The sequence below is a fragment of the Podarcis cretensis genome (assembly GCF_951804945.1).
Source record: "Podarcis cretensis genome assembly, chromosome: 1".
Classification (NCBI taxonomy): domain Eukaryota; kingdom Metazoa; phylum Chordata; class Lepidosauria; order Squamata; family Lacertidae; genus Podarcis; species Podarcis cretensis.
Genome location: NC_137170.1, coordinates 114,749,667 through 114,775,462, shown reverse-complemented (window position 1 = coordinate 114,775,462; position 25,796 = coordinate 114,749,667). Strand labels below are relative to the sequence as shown.

The window sequence follows — 25,796 nt, the reverse complement described above, 5'->3', positions numbered from 1 at the left end:
ATGTGTGTGCATCTTATGGAGCGAATGCAGGCTGCGCAGCTATCCCAGAAGCCAGAACAGGAAGAGGAATTGCTGCTTTCGCTGCGCAGCAATCCCTCTTGCTGTTCTGGCTTCTGAGATTCAGAATATTTTTTTTCTTGTTTTCCTTCTCCAAAAACTAGGTGCGTCTTATGGTCTGGTGCGTCTTATAGAGCGAAAAATATGGTAACTGGTGAGGTGCAGACCAGCTGGGGAGCTAGCTGGGGCTTCAGGGAAGTTGTCTGTATCATGAAAAACTTGAATAAATAAAAAAACCATTAACGTGCAAAAAAAAGCTCTCCCTGATATGGATGTTAAATAGAGGGTCCCTATTTTCATATGAGGAATGTTGGAGGGTGTTCCCAGTCTCTTTCTCTTTTACAAACATGGGAATGAACAGAGCCACCCTGCTTCTTAACTGACCTGCGCAGTTACCTCACGGACGGGAGCTATTGCACTCTTGATCCAGATGTTATAGAGAAACAGAGATGAGTCTTATTAGAATATTGAGGGCACCTCAACCTGAATGACCTCCTAATGACCGCTCCCAGTGGTTTCATGTAGACATTAGATAGACCTGGAGATAAGAGGGTCCCCTGTGGCATCCTATAGCATAGCTGAAACTCTCCCAATGCTACTCTCTGGACTTGGTCCTGAAGGTAAGATTAGTACAGTGCCTCCAATTTCCATTCCCCAGAGCTGGTCCAAGAGGATACCGTGGTTGATGGTATCCAATGCCAATGAGAGCTCAAGAAGCAGGAACAAAGTCACATTCCCCTTGTCCCACTGTCTGCAGAGGTCATCCAGGGTTATAGTGAGGATAAAATGGGAAGTCTATTATTATTATTATTATTATTATTATTATTATTATTATTATTATATTTAATTTATTTACCACCCTATACCTTGGGGTCTCAGGGCAGTTCACAGAATAAAATCAAGATGTAAAACCACAAAATACTTAATAACAACAATGCAATAGCCCCCCAACACATTTTAAAAGGGCATAGGATGTAAATCAGATCAATATAGCAATACCTCCATGTTTTATAGCAATGCCCCCATTTTTTTCCTTTCTAATTGTCTTTCCTAGGTATCCAGTTGACTTACCTTGCTCTTTCTTAAAAGAAAGATAAGAGCCTAGGCCTCCTGTGGGGAGCGGTGGAGAATGACCATGAAGGTGAACTAGAAATTGATCAGCTTTCACAAAATGAACTCAATTCAGCTTTAGTTTGCACCCTGCAATTCTGCTAACGACTTTCGGGTGTGGTTCTGGGATTTTTAACTAGTTCAACGGAACCAGTTCATTTCAGCCACTGGAGAAAAGTGGATGGGGATTTGGAGGCCCTGCACAGAACTGCCACTCCTCATAATAGCCTGGCCTGTTAAGTATGTCCCAAAATGGGGCTTTGTTACACGCTATGGCAATTCTTCTACATGTGGGATGGGTTCATGCTTTGATGGATCAGTATTAGGGCAGCTGCTTTGAATGCAGGCAGTCTCAAGTTTAATTATTGGCATCTCAAGTTAAAAAGGATGATGTGGTCAGAAATCACATGCCTGGAGACCCTGGAAAAGACCCTATTAATCAAAATAAAGTAGACAATACTGGGTTAAATTGGACCAACGGCCTATCTTCCTACTATAGCTTAAAAAAATATTTTGTAAGCAGCTTTGTGTTCTCTAGGTGCATTGTGGGATTTCCTATTTTCAGGATGCTTGAAGGCAGGATAACGCAGATGGATGACAAATGTCATGCCCAGTCTTTATGCGAGGTATTTGTGCACATGGCTGGGAGCCTGGAAGCTGACCTCATTGAACAAAAGCAGCTTGCAAGGCTATTATTCAAGTTATAAATCCAGCACACAACAGATGCTGGAGTTTTACTAATATAGACGGAAAATCCATGTAATCCCCGCTTGACTTAATCGAAGAGCCAGGGTGCCGCTCAAAATGAATCACTGGTTCTTGTCTAGAGGAAAATGATTTCAAACAACTAGATTGTCCCATCCGTCCCAGAAAGTCTTTACATTTATACAAGGCCTGCGGGGCGTAACGAGTCATGCTCGCTTTATAAAGAAAGTGATCTATATATCTTGGAAATCTTGAGAATTTATAACAACTTTTGCCTTTGCTGGGTACTCATGATGCCCATATATAAAACTAGTGATCTAGGGTTGTCTTGTGAGTTCTGCAGCACAGATAATCTGCTGGATTTTAATAAATTTTTAAACAAAAACACACTGAAATCTTTGTAGATGAAGTGCAGGAAACTGAATTATTGCAAATATTCTGTTTATTTTACTTCTTGGCCTCACTACATATCTAGCCATGGACAACTTGCCTCGTGTAACTGCTAGTATAGTTTTAATATTGTTGAAAGAAATGATATTCCATCCAGTCCTCCTCCATTAACCCACTGTGTTCACCATCCACTAATCTGAACAAACAGCAGAGTTTCATTCAATGACAAATGAGTCAAACTTTATGAGAGTTTTCTGAGGCTAAACTATGGGAGAATTGCACCTCCCACACAAGAATGTTTGATGAAATGCTTCCCTACCATTTTGCCATCTCTTAATAGTGAGGGGAATCCTGAGAGGCTATTTCTGCTTAGCCCTCTGAGTCAAACCCACAATATTTCTGTGGAGAAAGCTTATGCATTCAGTAAATAGAAACTGAAGATGGGATTCAGCTAATAAATGCCATCAGCAGAAGCCTTCCACAAGGATTTCCACTTGTCCAATGGGGCTTCCCCTCTTTTCCACCTGTGTGCCCTCAAAATTGGCTGTAAGGGGCTCAGGAGAACCCCCAAAAGAACACCCAGGGAAGGAGAGAGGTGTTCTTCCATCAGACAAGCTGAAATGTTTGTCCTGGCAGAGTAAATGTCTCAGTGTGATGTTGAATTCCTTCCTGAGTGATGTACGTCAGGAGAGGGGGAAAGGTAGATGAGGATCTATTGATATATTTCTAACTAATCTGTTGTAGATTAGCAAGGGTTTCTTATTGCCATTTGTTTAACAATAGCTACAGCAAAATGACTTTTAACACTTAAATTAGGCTGCTGAAATGAAGAACACTAATCAGAAGTGGACTTGAGTGTGAGCTGATTGTGAGCTCAGATCACTTCTGGTATTGAAAGCCAGAAAAAAAATGGAACTTTGAACTCCTGATGTGCATCTGTATGGAATCAATAGCTTGTGGAAAGTACCAGCTCATTTGTACTGCTATAATGCAAATAGCACAGTCCCTTAGAATTATCTACTATTCCTTTCCCCATTTCTTCCTCCCACATTAAGAACACAGGAAGCCTGATACTGAGTCAGATTATTGGTCTATCTCGCTCAATGAAGTCTACATTGATCAACAGTGTCCTTCTAGTGATTCTGGCTGTGGCCTCTCTCAAAGCTACCTGGAGACACCAGGGACTGAAGCTGCTCTGGGGGAGAATCTACACTTGTAGTTTATAACGTTAATAATGCATTATTACAGTGTGGTGTTATAACCGACTGGTGTAGATTCACCCAAAGTGTGGCAGAAATCTTTTTTCCACTCTCATGACTATGTAAAATAAAATGTGTGAATGACTTGTGCAGTCCTTCTCTTTCCTTAAAAAGAGAGAGTAGAATAATAATTACTGAGAGGAGGACACAAATTATCTGATCACATAAGATTGGCCTTCTCCCTATTCCTCAGCCTTGCCCTACCTCCCTTTTGTATCAGTGGCTATACTATGCAGAAGACATAAATGGTATCTATTTTGGTGACTTGGGAAGCTATCTGGGAAATCCCAAACCACACTGACTGATACTCAAGATTTCAGTTTTTTTAAAAAAATTCTTAAAAAGGATGTCAGGTTCAATATTCATGTATTTTGTTATATATCTATATTATTTGATGGTTTACATTCATTTTGTCAGGTAAAATATGTTTTCATTTATTTTATCCCCTCATAAATATCTCCCCATATATTATTCTTCAAACCAGCCATTACCAGTGTCAGATTGAGATATGCTGGTTTACGGCTCTAATATATCTGATTTTAACAGGGTGACTCTAATGCAAAGTACAGCTTGTCCAGACTGTTTTGAAATATTTCCCCCCTAACCACCCCCAACCATTTAGGCATGGGAGTGTTAAATAATGTTTTGTGAATGCAAGCTTCACATTTTGACACTGCTGCAAATTGATCAATTTAGGCACAAATAAAATAAAAGACTAGACTCCTTAAAAAGTTCATTGTGTAAGGTGTAAAAAGGAAGAAAGAATATTATGCTAGGAGGGGTAGATAGTATCATAGGAAGAAAAGAAAATAATAAACCAATGGAATCTTCTGCATTGTAAGGTGTTGTTCTACCACAGATCCAGGTCTTGCAGGAGTCAAAACTATAATTGGATTCTATATAACCAGTCAATGGACCTTCCACATACAATGACTTATTCTGTTTTGCAAATAAATAAATAAATAACATGCTGACATGCTCACCTGAACAGAATACTTCCAGATGTTTGCTAACCATGCTATAGCGGAGATGCATTTTTATGTAGACATATTAGGAAATCTGCAGCTCTTTCCAATTTCATTTAGATATATGGCAGCACTTTCATAGAATTTAATTTATTATAGTTTGGGTCTAGTAAATTATATGTAATTTGCTTTTTATAAATTTGCCCTGTTTGATAAGCCTGTGTTTTGAAGTGAGTCGTTTGGTCAGTTCACAGGCATGCCAGAAACTGGAAAACATCCTATGATGCATTGGGGAATTGGTCCTAGCAGCATGATGGAGTGTGATTCTCAAATTTCCTTCTAGCGCATGATTGGCAAAGCAGCATTCATGCGAGGAGCATTCTGGAGCATATGCATTTCTGACAAGCAGCTTTTGAATTGTGGGGCGTTTCTGGGCTCATCAAATTATTTATATTCATTGTTATTTGTGTTGTTTTTTACTTGCTATTGTATGCTTATGTTGGATATAATGTGTGTGAGAGAATAATTTCAGTTGTATATTAATGTACAGTGGTACCTCGGGTTACATACACTTCAGGTTACATATGCTTCAGGTTACAGACTCCACTAACCCAGAAATAGTGCTTCCGGTTAAGAACTTTGCTTCAGGATGAGAACAGAAATCATGCTCTGGTGGTGCGGCGGCAGCACGAGGCCCCATTAGCTAAAGTGATGCTTCAGGTTAAGAACAGTTTCAGGTTAAGTACGGACCTCCGGAATGAATTAAGTACTTAACCCGGGGTACCACTGTATGTTGGATTATTTACAAATATCTAAACAGTATCAAGATTTGCATTCTGATTTTCATACATTTGGGTTGTTGTATTTTCCATTTGTGGTGCTCAACCACAGCCACGGAAATGAGAACTTTTGATGTGAACCTTACCTGGCCCAAACACATGATCGGCATATGATCTGATATTACTGGCAGAAGCATGGGAGTGCACACACTGAAGCAGTTGTCATGCTGCTGCAGGTAACTTTGTCTCTGCTTACTTTGTCTGTTAGGCTTGTAGAAGTCAGTTGGCCCATACCCTGTTGGGCCCACCATCTGTTGTTGATACTATACCAACAAATGAATTAAGGAGAGGCCAAGGATCCTGATCCAGGATGGCCATTGTGCCCCTGTGCTCCAGATTTCAGAGAACTGTGTCTCCACACCTCAGCTACTATGATCAGCAGAGTATGCACAGCTCCAACAGAGCCCTCCAGCTTTCCAGTAGTCAACCTTTTCCAGAGTTCCTGGTGAAGACAATTCCTTTCCCACTCAGTTCAGTTCAAAGTATACAGAGCTTATTGTCCCATGACACAAGACAAGCAGGAACACACTAACTACATAAACTTTAAAAGATGTGCGTACCACAAGAACTATTCTACTATTATTCAGTTCTCTGGTCTTAAAAATAAACTTTGTAAAGGTAAAAGTTTACATAGAGGTACAAGTTTACTTACCGTGCTAGCTCATCATGCTATATTGAACCATATATCATGTAACCTTCAGCTTCACCACTGATAGCTTGCACTGGGCAAATCCCTTGCTTTCAGTGAATGCCTGTGCTGTTGAATCCAACCTTGGCCACTGCACAGACACATATTCCTTTGAGAAAGAGAGGGTGGATGAGTTATGCTTTAGGCATTTAGCCTTCAACTGTTTCTAATCACCCAGTGCAGCAGCATCTTCCTCTAAACAGAATCCAGACAGAGGAAGTGGGCTGCTCCAGACATGGCCCAAGCACCAACTAAATTACACCAGTATGTCCTACATGGAATCAAAATGGAAAGTGAGCAGCTGGTCTTAGCTTCATTCTAATATTGATATGCTATATTTTTTAAAAAAATACCTTGGTTCTGGAAGAGACTAGAAAACTGGGCTGAGGTGTGATGCAAAAGCAGTTTATGTAGCTAACTGTGGTTTGTTCTAGATCCATCAAACCAGGAGTTGAAACATCATTTTGAGAGAACGGTAGGTTACCGCTTTGTCTAAATATACAGGCTATTGATTTATCACCGTTCAATGACATTTCTCTGTCCCAGGTGGCTGCTAAACCGTGGAAACAGGAGTGAGTTTAGGAAATTGAATCTGGGGCAAACAGGAGGTGAAGGCAGACAAGAAGCTCTAAATCATGGTTTGCCTGTCATACAACTGGAAGCTCAAACAACATCCAGAAATCCCCAAGTTGAATTCCACTCATGCAATGGGCCTTACTGGATGGTCCTCTGTGCTGAAGCCCCCTGAACCTTTCAGATTCTACTGAAGGTCAAGGGATGCTCTGAAATTGTGTGTGATGGGGCATGCAGTAGAATTGGAACTGTTGAAACTTGGGGCAGTAAGATCCAATCCCAGTTCTTAAACATGGGTGGATGGTTTGTATTCACCATGGTTTGCTACCATCTCAACCCAGCTGAAGATTCCAACCAATTTGTAAGAGCTTGTCTTCATGAGCTGAGAAACTCAAGCATGCAGACGAGAAGTGCTGTATCTGATGCTCTGAGATTGTGCCTTTGTCGAGACAACCCTTTGCTTCTCACTCTGTTATCTTTATCTTGCTCCCTGTTTTCCATCCTCGTCTTCAGATCACTAGACAGCAAGCCTGTGCTATACACAAATCAGATTCTGCTGTGGGTAGAGGCAGTGTAGAATAAATATTGCTTCTGAGAGCAACTAGTTTTCAGAGGCCTATGAGATGTGACAGTATTCTGTTTAGCTGATAAATTGCAGTGTAGCAGGAAGGATTCTACAATGAGTATTGATTTCTTTTGTGCATAGAACTCATTTTGCCACAGCTTGTGAATTGCCTTCATGAGCTGACAATCCATTAAGGATCACTTTGTATGTCTCTCCCTTCATTATTGCTTCTTTTACTGCTTTCTGCTTTACTGCCTTTTAAAATACATTGTCAAGGCAAACGAAAATAGGTAAAAGGGGAAAACTCTTAATAGTGGCAAAACAATCTGGTTCCTGGTAAATGGCTTTATTGAAAAAAAAGGGGGGCATTTTTACTGGGCAGCTACCTGCCAGATTGATATTATGTTTGTTAGGTTAGAAATGTATTGTATTAAAAGGGGCGGGGGCAGGCTTCCCTGCCTACTTATTGTTGTTCTGTGTCGCATATGGCATTTGATTAAAAGAATTTAATATCAGGACAGCTAAGTGTTTGATTTTGGTTGTTCCTGACAATATGTTTATCTGTTCTGTTCCCATTTGCCGAATCAATATGTCCGTGAGAGAAAAGATCATAGCAATTTCTTTCCTAAATTGTGTGAGGTTTCCCCCACTTTATCCTCGGTTTTTCTATCACATGTTGAATTAGTCTGAGCATGTGGTGTGTCTCTGGATTACTGGTTCATTTCCACTGTTAGGCATATGGCGTTGCATATCAATGGCCACTCAAATATCTAATCCAGGAGAGGCCAACTTGTTCATATCAGGGTCTGAAACCTACTGGGCTGTGTCCAAAACTTAAAAGAATGAAATCATCTCTGTCCACAGACTTTCTAGCTAATCAAAGAGAAGTCACTCTAAGTAGGAACGAAAAGGGTTGTAAAAGAGAAAAAGGCTCAGGTGGGAAATAATAGAACCAGCTTGGTCAGGAGGACATCAGTTTAACCTTCTGTACTAGATGCCCCATCTGTTCACACAATTGTTTTCCAACACCTTTTGCTTTATCTTATCACATTTGTACCATATAATTCTCTAAGGCATTTTGGGAGGTGCATGCTTAATATTATCCTCTCAACTTCCCTGTAAGATAGTCAGGTTGAGATGAGGAGGCTCTGCCAAGGATATAATGCTAGCTTTGAAGCAGGATTGATAGTTCAACTGCTCTAGAAATTGTAGCTCTGGGTGGGGAATGAGGGTCTCCTAACAACTCTCAGCATCCTTTACCAACTACAGCTCCCAGGATTCTATGGGGAAGTTATGACTGTTTAACTTGTATGCAGACCCTCCAAGTGTCCCTATTTTCCAGGGACAGACCCAGATTTATAGAAGGCATCATGGTTTCTGATTTGATTCTGGAATGTCCCACTTTTCCTTAGGATGTCCCTATTTTCAATGGAGAAATGTTGGAGGGTGTGGAGTTATGCGACACCCCCCCCCGAGCCAAGGAGATAAGTAATTATACAACCTTTAGAAGAAATCTGAATGTGTTTTATGTTTTTATATTTGTTGGAAGCTGCCCAGATTGGCTGGGCAACCCAGGGTGGTGGTGGTTGTTGTTGTTGTTGTTGTTGTTGTTGTTGTTGTTGTTGTTGTTGTTATTATTATTGAATAGGATGTCCCTGTTTTCATTGGAGAAATGTTGGAGGGTATGTTATGGTGTGAATGTGAACATAGTGAGATATTAAGATGGGACTTGCTGCTATCTGGTTTATTTCCCTCTGTTCCTATGCATGATTAAAAAAAATTCTTGAGCACAGCTCACAAAATTGATTGAATGTAGAGGTTAGGGCTGTACAAGGACAACACAGAGCCCTTTAATCTGGCATTAGAGTGAGAGGATGTGAAATCTGCATGTTTTTCTTAAATGTGCTTTTTGCAAATATTTTACAGTTGAGTGAGAGTTCCCTAAGGGGCTGCAATGTCGTTTTTTTCTCCCCTATTGACATCTTCTTGATGTTTTGAGCCTCATGCAAATTAGCTCTGCTGTCTGATATTAATCTCTGCTTTGAGTTGTATTTGAATGGGCAGATTAGAAGCACCAATCTTTCTTTAGCAAGAACTTTAGATATCCGAAGCCGATTCTGTTGAAGGACATGGCAGTTTTTATAATGAGTTTATTGAGACAGCATTTCAAATGCAGCTAGACTATTTCAGGGTGGGGGGCGGCTGAAATTCATTTTCTGGGACCACACTGTAGCACCCTGCTTGTGGTTAACGCTTAGCTGGAATGAAATATTCAACGCAGCAATAGAGAAATTAAAATAATAATTTATTTGTCAGACAAATAAATGAGAGGCACAGTGGTATATGGTTACCAAGCTCTGGCCTGCCCTCCTGCCATTCTGGCCAGCACTTATATTTCCTTAACCCAGCCCCCTTGCTCCTCCTGTGGCTGCCTCTGTCCAATCAGCCTGGTTGAAATTCCTATTGGCTGTTTGCTAGAACCAATCACAAAAGATACACCCATTTCCTTTTGCCCTTTTATGGGAAACAAAAAGCTATATATTTTTCTATCTATAAATGACAAATAAGTAGTAATATATCTTACATGTGTCTCAACAAGGAACCTTAATTACCAGCTCACCTCTTGCCTTCCTTGCCCTATTGCCCTCCAAAACAAATGGTTAATCTTAAATTTTTATCTTAAACAGATGTCAAGGATCTTGAGTTCACATCATCATTGAAAGATCTCCTTCTTTTGGAGGTCTTTAAACAAAGGCCTGACAACCATATGTGTGCTCTAATGATGTTTCCTGCTTGGCAGGGGGGCTGGGCTGATGGCCCCTGTGATCTCTTTCAACTATATGAAATAAGAATCTAGCATAAGGATTTAACATTTCTTAGTTTCTATTTCTTTTGCATAATTACATTTAAGCCAATATATTTAATACATAACATAAATAACCTTTTAAAAGGAAAAGAAATCTTAAAAGGATCTCAGTTTAAGAAAGAAACAACTTTAGAAAAAGACTTCCCAAAATACTCTCTTCCTTTCTGCCACCCAGATGCTCTTGGCCTTTTAACCTTAGGAAAATATGGCTCAAGTTTAATGGGAGGCACATGGTTTTATTTTACTATTTACCAACTCTTAATTTAACCACTCTTACAGCTTAATTGTACTTTGCAACATGCAAGGTCAGTGTCCTCGCTCTCAGCCTGTAATTCCCTTTTTACGACTTTGAGAATTGTTTTCTGCTATAAATCAGGGGGCCCCCTTGTCCAGGAGAATAAACATTGCCAAGGTTCTTAGGCAGCTGGTCTTCTGCCTGGCATGAAACATTTGAAAATCTTTAAGCTCATCTTAATATACAGGCTGTCAGAGCTGCCTCCAGGTCCCAGCTCACAGAGGACCAACGCTAGGCTGTAGTTATGTACAAAAGTCTTTATTGAGGTTCAGTTTCCATTTTAAAGCCGCAGCGCGCAGCTCTACGTCTCGACCTTAGACCGGCGAAGTCCCATCTGAGTCTCCGCCCCTTCCACACCAGTTTAAGACTCTCGCTTTGCTCCACCTCTTCCTAAGTTCCTTTCTCCTCTGGGCCCTCCTGCCCGCTAGGGTTTCATCCTTCCTGGACTCCTCTGACGCTGACCCTGATGATTCTTCCCCCTCCTTCCGGCGGGCTTTAGGACCTGGTTCCCTATCCGGGCTACCTTCTGTGCCGCTCGCCTGTACATTTGAACTTGGCGCGCGCGCCCAGCCTGCAACTTTCCTCTTGACCGTTCCCTCGCTCTCCGATGGAGGCGTGGCCAACCCTGACTCATCTTCTCTCGCTGGTGGTGCATATGTGGGCTCTGACACCTGGGACTCCTCCCCCCCACTACGCTCTGGTGGGGAAGCTGGTCCTGATTTCCAACTGCTGCTCTGGGAGTCCCCGCTGGCCCCTTGCTTCTGGGGTGTCCCCCTTGGGTCGCCCCTTGCCCTGCCCATCGGCACCCCCTTCTGTGAATCTTCCGATTCGCTGGAGAGGCTCATGGAATCTATCGGGCTGCTGTCATCTTCTCCTACGCTGCCCTCGGATTGCTCCCCCTCGCTCTCCATCTCCTCTCCTCCCTGCGCTCCCGCTGAGTCCCTGACACAGGCCTTAATCAAAAATATAAGCTTTGATAAAAATGCAGGCTTATGATTAGATGCCTCATTACCAGGAGTTTGCATCATCACAGGCAAGGTACGGTATATCTTTGAATTTCAGACTTTGTAACCAGAGCAGGGATAGCAAACATGGTGCCCCCTCTGGGTGTTGATCATTTTTAAATAAATGTTGTTGGACTATGCAAAACTCACCATCATGTTGTCCATGCTAGCTGGGGCTTTTGCAGACTGATGGCCAACTAAAGAGATAGACATAGAGGCTGGGCCACTCTATTTAAAATGAAAACCAATGAAAAGCCCCTGAAGAGGGAAAACACTATTGGTGCGAAAGCAAACCTGAACAAACTGCAACCTCTAGGGAGTCCAAAGCCCTTAGCTGCAGGAAGTGGAGGCACGGCTGTCCAACCTCTCTTCTCTTCTCTTCTCTTCTCTTCTCTTCTCTTCTCTTCTCCATGAAGTTGAGTAGGGAGGCCTATGCTGCTTCATCAACAACCACAAGCCCCATAGCTTCAGATAGGAAAGACAGTTTAGCCTCAAAGGCAGCCCCTATCCTACTCCAGAGCCCAGAGGGCAAATCTCAGGGCCAGCCCATCACCCAGAAAGGTGCTGAAAGGTAAAACTAGCAAAGATTTACCATATGAGTGATAACTTATGCTGGAAATGTAAAGAAAAGGAAGGTACCTTTTATCATATGTGGTGGACGTGTCCTAAGGTGAAAGACTTCTGGGAAAAGATTTATAATGAATTGGGGGGGGGGAATGTTGAAATATACATTTATTAAAAAACCAGAAGCCTTGGAATAATACTTGGAATAATAGGATTGGAATTGCCCCCAAAAGATGTTTGACTGTTTTTGGATGCCACAACTGCAGCAAGAATTTTGTTAGCCCAAAACTGGAAATCACAAGAAATACCAACAGTGGAGGAATGGCAGATGAAGATGATGGAATTTTGGAGCCGACCTGACCTGACTGAAGGGATCCGCGATCAGAAGGAGGAGGAATATCAAGAAGATTGGAAGAAATTTAAGGATTATTTAGCTAGATATTCAAATATAACATAAGTAGAACTATTTGTAAGTATCAAATCGGCCTAGGAGTAAAATATGTTGAATTGTATAACATTGTGGATTGAAATTATCATGAAGAGAAAGAAAGATAGCAATTTGATTAAGTTAAGTGGATATTGGAAAACTGCTACAATGAGATTTATGGAAACTCAGGTAGAGGGGATTCGAGGAAGTCACTTAATAATGAAAACTAAATTGGGCTTCAAACAGTTAGGTGTTTATATGTTTATTTTCTTCTTTTTAATATTGTAATGTTTTGCTTTTGTGTGTGTTTGTTGTAAAATTGGAAAACCAATAAAAAAAATTTGGGGAACAAAAAGTAAGGTGCTGAAAGGGGGTCACCAGGCTGAAACACATCTACCCCCTTCCTGCGCCTAAACCACAGTGGCCAAATAAAATGCCAGATTAACCTATTTAACAATACAGCAGACCAATATAATGCCCATCGTCCAGCTAGTCAGGATGCAGGAGGTTGAAAAAACCAACCCAAAAATTCCTTTGTGGCCCTGAAGCAACCAAGAAGTCACACTGAGAGACACACACAGAGAGAGGGCGAAAAGAAGGAGAAAGGCAGCTCCCATCCTGTCCACAAGTGTGTGAGTGACACATCTGACAGGCTGTCTTTCTCAGCCTGAACAGGCTGCAAATATGCCCCACCGGCCAGTACCAAGGAGGAAGCTGCAATGGACCGGGCCTTTTATTTGTAACATACATGGTCGGTGCTTTTCTGAGATGGAATAGATGAGCCAACCACATGCCATGGATAGAGATACCAAGATGAGCATAAGGTGTTACAAAACTCTGCATCCCAAGGATGCACTGATTCTTATTATGAGATTACTGCTGTGGTTATATCTGTTACCATTGGTCACACTGGTTGGGTCTGATGGGAGCTTTGGTCCTAAGTGACAGGAGGGCAATTAGCCAAGGAAATATGCTTCGGGAGATGAAGGGGGGGGGGGTTGGATAACTTCAGCTATGAAAGCTGGGGCTGCCGAAGAGACCAGAGACCATCTTGGCTGTGAGTCCTGGAAGACCTGCTCCCTGCCTTGCTGGACTTTTCCCACTTGGCCTGGGAGGGTGGGACCCTGACTGACTTCAGCTACAAAAGCTGAGTCTACGGAACAGACCCTCGGGCTGTGATGTTTCAGGGGTTTTTGTTGTTGTTGTTGGCAGGAGGCATTGTTGGGGGGGGGTTGTATCTTTATTTTTGATCTCGTGATTTATGTGGGGATTGATCTGTTTGGTTGCGTGTGCTTTTAATGTTTTAATTATTGTTAATGACTACTTTTGTCGTAGTTATGTATTTATTTTTTCATGCTGTAAGCCGCTTTGAACATGCTTTGAACTGTGGGAAGGCAGCATATCAGTAAGATTATGTATTGTACATATGGTTGATTTGAATATGTTCTTATTGATTATTGCATACCCAATGTATCAGCCACCTGGGGGGGTTTCACTGTTTGTTTTGACTGTTTGTGTTTTGGTTGTTGGTAATAATAATAATAATAATAATAATAATAATAATAATAATAAAATAAGATTATGTATGTATGAGGGGGAGAGAGAAATCAGAACATGTTGGTGCTGAGACAGAAAGGCATGGGCCAAATCATGTGACATAGTCATTCAGGAACTAGAAGCCCCATAATTCATGTTGTTGTTTTCCTACGCATAGACAGCAGGAGCAATAAGGGCTTGGCAATTAATTGGCAGCAGGAGGGCAGGGTGTGCACCGTAATAACAACTGAGAGCTCAGGATAGGCTTCACAGTACCCAAAACATTGGCGAGTTAGGCCCTTGGTCTCCAGAGTGCATGGGAGAATTGACATTAAAGCAACATCTGAAGGGCATTTGTCACATGCATCCCATACTGTCACATCTTAGTACAGATTTAAATCAGGCAGCCAGAAACATGAATATTTTAAACCAGGGCTGGAGGCATTCTGGTTTGTTGCCAGACTGCAAGTCCTGTCTGCCCTATGGCCAATGGCCAAAGATGGTAGGAATTGTTGTGTCATAAAATTTTTAGGGCCACAGGTTCCCCACAAAGGGAACATTGAAGGAGCTGAAGGATAGCCATCAAACAACTATTTCTTTTCCCAAAACAGACAAGGCCTTTCATGAGAAAGAAGGGAGCCCAAGTTTAAAAGTTAAAAAAACAACAACAACCAGGCCCAGAGAAATCGTACTTGAATACAAAAACCTGCGCAAAATGAATCTCTCTCTCTCTCTCTCTCTCTCTCTTCCATGCTGTGTTATAATGTCAGTACATTATGTGTCTCCGGCATCTTTGTATTTGCATTTCCCTGTTGGAAAGGAAATTGCTTTCTGTATTTGATGCTATTAAATAACTTTATAAAAAGGAATCAATTAGCTCTCCTGTGTGTTAATTAATCCACTGTTTTATCCTAAGGATTGCTGACGAGAGAGTGCAGGTTATCAAAGCTATTTTGTGCGCAGGAAGATGACTTTGTAGGCTTTCTAAAAAAATATTATGCCAGAGAATGGAGAATTGGAGTAATGCACCCTGACATTTTATAAATGCTCACTGAAATCCATCAGAAGGCAGAATACAATAAAATGAGTCTTTACTGGTCAGCACTCCTTGGGATAACTGGCTAAAATGCTGAGTGCATTAAAGTTTATTTTCTTTCTTCCCCCCTCCACACTGTACTATACTTAGAAAAAAATCTGCACAGAACTTAAAAACTCCAGTTGCATGAGAAACTCTGAAAGCTGTGCTTAGTAACGTTATTTTAAATTGGGATCAGTGGCCTGGATATGAAGGGCTGCCCTCAGCATTCCACACATATTCTGGGGCTTCCCTAGCCCTCTTCCAGTTGCAGCCCCTTGTGCCTGTCCTCCAAAACATCTTTTGAAGGTCAGAGGACTCAGTAGAACTGCATGCAGGACAGCCCAGGAGGATGGAGAGGGTAGAATCAGCAATGTCCTTTATGATAATGGATGTGCAACCAGTACCAGGCTTAATGGGATCGCAGTGGCACCAGGGGTGGAGCCTATTGCTTTGATTTCATCTCTCCACACATATTAATTACTTGTACAGTTAACAGACTTCACAAGTTCCTTGTATATGGTTGTAAAGAAGAGTCTGTTGCAGTAGCTCACTGGCCCACCCTGTTTTCACAGTGGCTAGTCAGAGGCAGGTGCGTCAACTCTGGGGGGCTGAAGACAGCCCCCTTGATATTTGTTGGAAGGGAGCCATGCCCCTTAATATTGAGGGGGCCTGGTGTGCTACAAGTGTGCGTGTGATGCCCAGTGGCCAACTTCTCCAGAACGCTCAGTCTCCTCCAGTTGACAAGACAATGCATGTGTGATGTCAAAAATGTGCGACGCACGCCAGGCCTCCTCAATCTTGGGGGCAATCTAGCGCTTTTGGTCAAAGGCCTATGGGAAGTTTCAAAGCAGGATCTGAGCACAGCAGCACTTTCCCCTCTTGTGATTGCCAGCAACTGATATGCCTCTGATAGTGGAAGCATGGTGGCTAATAGCTGCTGGTAGTCTTATTCTCCATGAACTTGTATGATCCTCTTTTAAAGCTACCCAAGTTGTTGTCCAGCCAGGATCAGGGCAGGGTGAAATGTGAGTGGGAAGGACCTGTGTGTCTGGCCTTTCAGCTTTACCACCCTTGTAAGATGAGTCCACGAGAAAACAGCTTCAACTTTGATATATTAATGAACAAAGCTAGCAGGAATCTGTACACAAGGGGAACTCATTTCAATACAGTACTGGATAAATTTAGAGAACACGATGGTTGTCTACAGCTGTGGGTGAGGCCAGGCCTTGTGGTCTCCACAGCTCTCTTTTCATTTTCTTTCATTCATTCAGTGGAGGGGTTACTGTAATAAGGAGTTCTCAATGAGGTGCCCTCCAGATATTTGACTACAGCTTCCATTAGTCTTGGTTAGCATGGTCAATGGTCAGGGATGATGGGAGATGTAGTCCAACAATGTTGAGAGGGCACCACGTTCATTTATCTGTGGTGATTGCATTATATGGTTAAATAAACTTCACCTTCTGCGTGGTTTTTGCATGATACTTAATAGAGGAGTCATATTTTCAGTGTGCCCCCATGCATAGGCTCCGGCTCCTAGGGGCTGAGGCACTTTCATCCCCTCCCTGTTTTTGTTTTGAGGGGACTGTGACCCATCAATGTTCAGAGGGCATTCAACTGCGACATTGTACGTGTGACGTCAGAATGTGGTGTCACGCCCCACAGTGATCCTGAGAAGATAGTGCCTCTCCCCCCATGTATAAATAATCCTTGTGCGTAGCAGACTGAAATATCTGTAAGTGGAAATCAGCATTGCCCTCTCCCTGGTTTGGCAGTTTAATACATGCATGGATATTTCTTTGTGAGGGAACATTCTAGCATTTTATACTCTCTGAATTGGCACAGTCCAGAATTCTGGCTATTCAGGTTATAGAACTATACTCACTGACTTGGGAGCAGCCTCATTTGACCCAATGAGGTAAGTGTGTTGGTGTGTGTTGGTGTGTGTGTGTGTGTGTAAACACATAGAAATATGATTGCCTCATCAGGCTATTGCCTCGTCAGGCTATTGCCTCATTCTGCATAATGTGTTGAACAATTAGCTGCACCAAACATTATGAGTTTCTGGCGCAGATGGCCAGTGTTTAATTTCACTCAGGGCTCTGGCCCTGTTGCTGTTTTGGGTGCCAAGCCCTCCAGGTTTGATGGGAGAACAGAAGGAGAGAGGGCCAGTCCTCCTCCGCTGATTTCCAGTAGCCATAACCAGTCTCCACTGGAGGAAATTAGTCAACACTGAGTCTTGGCAACATATTTCACTTTTGATATTAAAGGCGGGAACTAGACTAAGTTAATTACAGTTTGTTCCCTCAGGTTAGTAATATTTAGCAATGGCTGCAATCCAAGCTCTGCTTGTCTGGGAGTGAACACCATTAGATGTCTTACTTCTGAGTAGGAATGGGGAAATCTCACTTTCTCATTTTTAAAATTATTAAAATGAGTTTTCCACATGTCTGTATAAGTTTGAAAATCCTTTTGTGAAGTCTTCTTGAGCATTTGGCAGTGTTGTAGTGCAGTTTTAAGCATGGAGATAGCTCAGTCAGTAGAGTATGAGACTCTTGATCCCAGGGCCATGGGTTTGAGCCCCGCATTGGGCAAATAATTCCTGCATTGCAGGAAGTTGGACTTGATGACCTTCATGGTCCCTTCCAACTCTACAATTCTATGATTCCACACACATTTTTGCAAGTATTTCCCCCTAATATAATACATCTAGTTATGTTGTTTTCAGTAATACGTGTACTTTATGCACACACTACTGCAATGCAATGTACATCACTTGTTGGAGAGTTGCATTGCAAAATTCACAGAAGTGTGAAGAAAAGATGGCTCCCTTTCAGAAAGTGCAAATTAGGCAGGTCCTGCTTTCAGTGTGAATCGAATTCCTCCCTCAACCCTAGGTGCACAGAACTTTCCATACTGCTCTAGCTGCTTAAGGGAACCCAGAGCAGTTTCCCCATTTTTGTGTGCAACATTCCTCAGTTCACACGTTCTTCTCGGAACTGCAAATTGGATAGATTCACCTTTAAATGCAAATTGAATCAAATTTCTCCTCCATCCCTACTTTTGAGTAGACTTGGTTAGGATTGTGCTGCTTGTTGCCATTTAAATCACTGGGACATGAAGTGCAGTGCAGTCTGGAGGGAAACTTGGCTAGAACTCTTCCTTTACTAATCAAAGCCATTTTGGGAAGATTCCAATGTTTACACCAAACACATTGGGGTTTCCCAGACATAGCCCTTGTAAACAGCATCAACAACTTTTGTGTCCGGATTTTCACCTTTTGAAATATGGCAGCTCTAACACACATTTCCCTGAGGAGGTACGGAGTGGAAATTGGTGCAACATATGGTCCACACATCAGCCCTACCATGTGAAAGTACAGTGGTACATCGATTGACAAACTTAATCCGTTCCTGAAGTCCGTTCTTAAACTGAAACTGTTCTTAAACCGAGGTGCACTTTTCCTAATGAGGCCTCCTGCTGCCGGTGCCCTTCCACAGTTCAGCTTCCATTCTTAGACCTAGGTAAAGTTTGCAAACTGGGGCACCACTTCAGGTTTTGCAGATTTCATAAACCGAATAGTTCATAAACAGGGCTGTTCTTAAACTGAGGTACCACTGTATCAGGATCAGCCCATGATTTCAGGTGCTGCAGCTGAATGGTGCAGACTGTTGCTGGTCAATACATATGTATCCTCTTCTCTTAGGATTGCCAGTTTTTCCAGCAGGAGAGCACCTGGTCATGTTTATCTCTATAACCTCTGTGAAAAGCTTCACCTGCCGATTTCTACAAATCAAGCTGCTGTTAAGATGCCTAACAGCAGGCCTGGGTGGTTTATTTCTGGTCATTGGGCAAGCCTAGTTGCTATTCATGCAGCTCTCCACCGCAGTAGTTTGCACAAATTTCCTGGCTTCCCCTGCTTGGCATGATCTTAGGCCGGTATCTGCTGCCAGGGTCCACCTGCATTGTCTGTGCTGTGGAATGCTTGGCATAGGATTGATAGCAAGCAGTAGCTGGTCCTGTAATGGACCTAGAATTGCTTCATTTTCATGCCACATTAAGGGCCATTTGGGAAGAACCTGGACCTAGCTCTCACGAGCAGCAATTCTTTTTTCTATCTACTAGGACCAGGAGTTTTCCCACTGGAAGCACTTCTGATTCGTCACATCCCTTTTCTGGGACAAGTGACAGGAATCCATAAAACCCATTTCTCTTCACCAGATGAACAGCCAACCCTTGATGCTTGAACACCTGCATCATTCTGTGAGTTCATGGCTTGCCTGATCTTTAGGAGTATTTTGCAACACACTCTATAATTCATTTGTTGACCAGATGTCCCCAGCCCAAAGGGTGGGAGTCAGCTGTCCTGAACATGGTAACCTGGATACAGCTCATAGCTCAGTTGGTTAGAGAGTGGTGCTGATAATGCCAAGGCTGCAGGTTTGATCCCCATATGGGACAGCTGCATATTCCTGCATTACAGTGGGTTGGACTAGATCAGTGTTTCCCAACCTTGGGTCTCCAGCTGGTTTTGGACTACAACTCCCATCACCCCTAGCTAGCATTACCATTGGTCAGGGATGATGGGAATTGTAGTCTGAAAACAGCTGGGGACCCAAGGTTGGGAAACACTGAACTAGATGATCCTCAGGGTCCCTTCCAACTCTACAGTTTATGATTTTGTGACTTAGCTTATTTAAGCAAGAGTGGAGAACCTGTGGCTTTCCACACATTGCTAGACTCTAGCTCTTATCAACCCTATCGGTCATGCTGGCTGGGGATGATGAAAACATAGCGACATTTGTCCATTTTGGTACCTCTTGGTTTCTCATTTTTCCAACATTAAGTTTGCTTCTCCACATCAGTTTGTGACTGATTGATTTGAAAATCATGAAAATTCACCAACATTTCAGCACAAATTTCTCTTAATGTGACATGTTTCTATGCAGTTTTGCCTAATATTTGCATTATAGCAAAGCAACGTCTCTTAATTTAACACGTTTGCATGGTAGCATTTTTATGCATGCTTTAGTATACACATTTTTGCACACATTACTTAGAAAGAGTGATGCCTTCAGAAAAGAAAAGTGAGGAGGTCATTTTGCATCTTGTTTTGACTCATCCAGATTGGCTTGGGATCTAGAACCATAAGTTATGGTAGGCAGAAATTAAACAGTTGAAGATTACTCCCATCACGGCATCTCCAAGTTAGGAGATGTTCCCTCCGAATGTATGACTCTTGTGAGGCACATGAGACTTCCAGGAAAACTGGTTGAGCATCAATATGTGGTCCTAGAATCAGTGGTTCTATTCCATCTTCAAGCTTCTTCAGCACTACAAATGGATAGGAGAACACAACCTCAGACCTACAAAAGCAATTTGGAACCATTTGTGAAGGCGGAACTCTACAGGAGACTGCATTGGTTATCATTTTTGAACAAAACAAGCCTGACTCTCAATTTGCAGTGCTTTGCTTTTTTTTAATGCCTGCGATGGGCCTCTCTTGATTTGCGAAGCTGAATCTGGAATGAGGCTTTCTATTCCTCTGCTTGCCCAATGCATTTTCCAAACCTCTCATCAACCTACCAGTGCAAAATTAAAATGTATGCACAGCAACCTTCACATGGCTAATTTTTAATACAGTCAAAAACCTACACAGCACATTACATATCATTACTCTGTTTGATCAGGAACAATGAATGTAAAATAAAAATGGGTCACCTTGCCACGGAGGAGCACACCGACGTGAACAGCTGCCACTTAAAACTCACCACCAATTAAATCTGTGTAAACATTGCTGCTCTCCATATAGAGGGAGGAACACAGTGATATCTGCAGCTTTATGGGTTGACATCTGTTTGAGTGACAAATGCCGCTGTCACAGGAATGCTGTACAGATTTTGTTTTATTGATGACAATCTCCTCAAAAAGACTATACACAATACAATAAATTCAGATATTTTTTTTTTTTAAAAAAAACCTTTTATGATGAAGCTCTTTATATATTTTTAAAATCCCATTTATCAGGAGCAGAAGCTGTGGGTTGTTTAAACTCCATATGCCATCGCAGGGAGATTTGACACATCTCCATAGCATTTGTGCTCAAGCGTAGAGCTGCTCCAGGGATCGTTTTTCATGCAAACGCATTCCCGTGCTGGAATATGCATGAAGACTGCATGCCAATTGTCATAGGGGCCCCATACTTCTTTTTCACTCTGTATGGTGGTGCATATGCGCTAGAGGGAGCCAGAGGCAACACATGGGCAATTGCAGTTGCATTCTGTGCTGAACATGATGCTCATTGTATCAAAGCTCACAACTTGTATGCATGTTCCCACAGAGCGCTATCGTAACACATGGACATCTAAATGTATCCCTTATGTCTGTACCATTAGCTTTTATATTCTTGGGATGAATATGCCAATATGCAAATGCAGGATAACATTCATTCAGTAGGAAAGAATTCATAGCAGTTTCTGCAAAATTAACAATGGCTGAAAGTGTTGCATTCTGAAAACACTGCTTCTTAGCATTTTAAAGTAATGTGGCTAGCCTTAGAGCAGCAGTGGGGAACCTGTGGCCTCCCAGATGCTACTGAACTACAGCTCCACTCATCATTTACCATGCATGGTTCATGCTGGCTAGGGGTCCTCTAAGAGCGCAGGTTGCCGGTCCTTGCTATAAGGCATCTCAATATCGTATTTGGGAAGGTAAATAGAACATGCTCATGAATTCTCTACTGCATATGCTGACAAGACTTCATTCTTTGAAGTTACCATTGGGGCACGTGGCAGCTGGGTTTATAAAGAGATCATCACTTTGGAAATGGAATCTGAAGTGCTTTGAGAAATAAAGCACTCTACAAATCCTGTATGTACAAACAGTGTATATTAAATTTTACTGTGATGGGATGGCTCGATTCCAAACAGCTGTAGTGGATCTCGGCTGGGATCCCTTTAAAAAAGAGAGCAGGGCTCACTGTTCCTATATTGTGTATCATTTGGAGTTCTGTTTATGCATCATAGCATCTCTGGGTGTACTGTGTTATGCTACAGTCAGTGTTGGCAGGTTGAAGATTTAGGCATCATAGCTTCTAGATGAGCATAATTCTTCATTGCTTCTCCTTTTGGAAACTGAGCAGTGATCCTGTGCAAGGTGAAAGGAGCAAGTCTTCTGAGCTGCCTTGCAGAGGAAACCTTATTATTAAAAAGACAGTAGTTCATATTAGGGACATTAGGCTGTGCCCCATGGTGTCTCTGTCCCATACCTGTGCTGGATAATGGCTTCAGGTAGCTCTGTATTGACTGAACGATTTGAAATAACTTGAAATGACTTGGTGAATTATTTCTTATTATGCCACATACCTGTCCTTGTTCATGCATGTGGCAATGTTGCACATCAGCAATGTTGTGCAATTCTGCTGTGTTGCATCTGCCCTGGGTTTCATAGAATCATAGAATCATAGAGTTGGAAGAGACCACAAGGGCCATCGAGTCCAACCCCCTGCCAAGCAGGAAACACCATCAGAGCACTCCTGACATATGGTTGTCAAGCCTCTGCTTAAAGACCTCCAAAGAAGGAGACTCCACCACACTCCTTGGCAGCAAATTCCACTGTCGAACAGCTCTTACTGTCAGGAAGTTCTTCCTAATGTTTAGCTGGAATCTTCTTTCTTGTAGTTTGGAACCATTGCTCCGTGTCCGCTTCTCTGGAGCAGCAGAAAACAACCTTTCTCCCTCCTCTATGTGACATCCTTTTATATATTTGAACATGGCTATCATATCACCCCTTAACCTCCTCTTCTCCAGGCTAAACATGCCCAGCTCCCTTAGCCGTTCCTCATAAGGCATCGTTTCCAGGCCTTTGACCATTTTGGTTGCCCTCCTCTGGACACATTTCATCTAAGGCAAGGCAGAAGAAGAGGAGTTTGGATTTGATATCCCGCTTTATCACTACCCTAAGGAGTCTCAAAGCGGCTAACAATCTCCTTTCCCTTCCTCCCCCACAACAAACACTCTGTGAGGTGAGTGAGGCTGAGAGACTTCAGAGAAGTGTGACTAGCCCAAGGTCACCCAGCAGCTGCATGTGGAGGAGCGGGGAAGCGAACCCGGTTCACCAGATTACGAGTCCACCGCTCTTAACCACTACACCACACTGACAGGGCAACATATTGGATCATTCTGTGTTGACATACCTATTGGACTTCATCCCAAACATAGACAAGCTGTTTTGTGGGATGCCCTTTCCGAGGCTGGACTGGGCAACCAACGAAACAGATAATAAATTAAGCCGTGCTGCTGATCATGTGCTGCAGCTCTTATTTGTTAGTGTAGCAGCTCACAGGACTATTCCTGCATTCCAGGGGGTTAAATTAGATGACCCTTGGGAGTCTCTTACAACTCTTTAATTCTATGATTCTATGAGCCAGTGTGGTGTAGTGGTTAAGAGCGGTGGACTCGTAATCTGGTGAACTGGGTACGATTTCCCGCTCCTCAACATGCAGCTGCTGGGTGATCTTGGGCTAGTGACACTTCTCTGAAGTCTCTCAGCCCCACTCACCTCACAGAGTGTTTGTTGTGGGGGAGGAAGGGAAAGTAGAATGTTAGCCGCTTTGAGACACCTTAGGATAGTGATAAAGCGGGATATCAAATCCAAACTCCTCCTCCTCCTCCTCCTCCTCCTCCTCCTCCTCTTCTTCTATGACTAGCTTGCCATTTGGTTTTCTTAGGTATTGTTCTTCTCTTTTCCCCCATGCTTTTCTTTGGGCATTAAACTAAACAAAAGGAAAAAGAAATGATGAGAATGTATTTCTAGATGCCTTCCACAGAATGTGTTTGACTTGCCTTTACGCTTTGGGGCATGTGTACAGTACAAGTGGTTGGGGGAATATGAACAAGCAAACATGTTTGGTTTTTGAAAACAAAGTTGTAATTAATTCTTCTAACTGGCCTCAGTTGAAGAACCATTATAAAAAAGGGGATGGTGAAAGTTGGCTTGATGTCTGATTTCCTGATTAAGTCCTGATTTGTTTTTGTTTTTAATCCTGACCCTAATCCTTTAGCAAATCAACACTGTTACTATATTGTAATTACCAAGCGAATACGCTGTTCATTGTTTCATGTGGAAATGGTAATCCAGATTCGTTAGCCATTTTCTTTTTAAAAAAGTATACTGAATGCTTAGCAGATGCTATTCCACACATGCACATTAATAAATATACTCTCTCTAACTGTGCATCTCTGCTGTCTGATCCCAAATGTTCAAACAAAATAAATCAAGCGTCACCATGTACTTAAGTAAGTGACAGGATTAACAAAAGAATCAAACATGCTGGAGAGACTTTTATAAATCTCTCCTTCTCCCCTATGAGATTTCTTCCCATCATTTCTACCAGCAGCTATGTCTTAACATTTAACATTCACAGAAGCTGACAAGCTTAGCAAATTCTTTTTGGCTCTGAGTACTCATCTGCCATGAAGATCAGCTTGCAAATTTCTTTATGTAACCAGTAACCGGAAGGCGTTTTATATTCCGATCCATACATTTGAGGGGAAATGTTAGGGGACACACATTCTTAGGGAAAGTCAGAGAAAAGCAAAATAAGCCAGGCAACTTTCTATATTGCAGTGTAAATAAGCACAAGGCTGTTGACATTTGTTGTTGTTGTTTAGTCATTTAGTCGTGTCTGACTCTTCGTGACCCCATGGACCAGAGCACGCCAGGCACTTCTGTCTTCCACTGCCTCCCACAGTTTGGTCAGACTCATGTTTGTAGCTTCAAGAACACTATCCAACCATCTTGTCCTCTGTCGTCCCCTTCTTCTTGTGCCCTCCATCTTTCCCAACATCAGGGTCTTTTCCAGGGAGTCTTCTCTTCTCATGAGGTGGCCAAAGTATTGGAGTCTCAGCTTCACGATCTGTCCTTCCAGTGAGCACTCAGGGCTAATTTCCTTAAGAATGGATAGGTTTGATCTTCTTGCTGTCCATGGGACTCTCAAGAGTCACCTCCAGCATCATAATTCAAAAGCATCAATTCTTCAGCGATCAGCTTTCTTTATGGTCCAGCTCTCACTTCCATACATCACTACTGGGAAAACCATGGCTTTAACTATACGGACCTTTGTTGGCAAGGTGATGTCTCTGCTTTTTAAGATGCTGTCTAGGTTTGCCATCGCCTTTCTCCCAAGGAGTAGACGTCTTTTAATTTCGTGACTGCTGTCATCATCTGCAGTGATCATGGAGCCCAAGAAAGTGAAATCTCTCACTGCCTCTCTCGCTGTCTCTTCCCCTTCTATTTGCCAGGAGGTGATGGGCCCAGTGGCCATGATCTTTGTTTTTTGGATGTTGAGCTTCAGACCATATTTTGCGCTCTCCTCTTTCACCCTCATTAAAAGGTTCTTTAATTCCTCCTCACTGTTGACATACATGGCTAAAAATATGTTGTCTTCTGGTTACTGGGTGCTGTTGCACTCAGGTCCTGCTTTCTGGGTTCCCACAAACATCTGGTTGGCCACTGTGAGAACAGGATGCTGGACCAGATAAGTCATTGGCCTGATCCATGAGGATCTTTTTACAGCCTTGTTGAGATGTCTGGCTTACCTGTACTTTTAACTCTCATCCCTTGACCATGAAGCCAACAAGGATATTTGTTCATCCTTAGGATTCAGTTGAATCTGCATATGCTGCTGTTTCATTTTGGTTCTTTAGCAATACAATGGAAGCATGCAGAGAAGCCCCTCAAATGACATACAGAATGATCTAAGCCAATGTCTGTATGGCTGAGTGTAGCTGCCTTGGTGCTAAAGCCATATGGTCCGCATTGGTGTTAGTCTTGAGATGGGAGTTTGGGAAGAGGTAGCAGATTTAAGGCACCTCCAGA

At 42.4% G+C, this 25,796-nt stretch overlaps 2 protein-coding genes across 3 annotated transcripts in view; both read left to right on the top strand.

Annotated features, from left to right (window-relative positions):
* The window catches only part of ZNF804A (zinc finger protein 804A), a 209,391-nt gene that overhangs the window by 59,520 nt on the left and 124,075 nt on the right, over nucleotides 1-25,796 (top strand). The gene's annotated exons all lie outside the window — the stretch shown is intronic.
* The window catches only part of LOC307218622 (uncharacterized protein), a 487,058-nt gene that overhangs the window by 371,426 nt on the left and 89,836 nt on the right, over nucleotides 1-25,796 (top strand). The window lies entirely within an intron of this gene.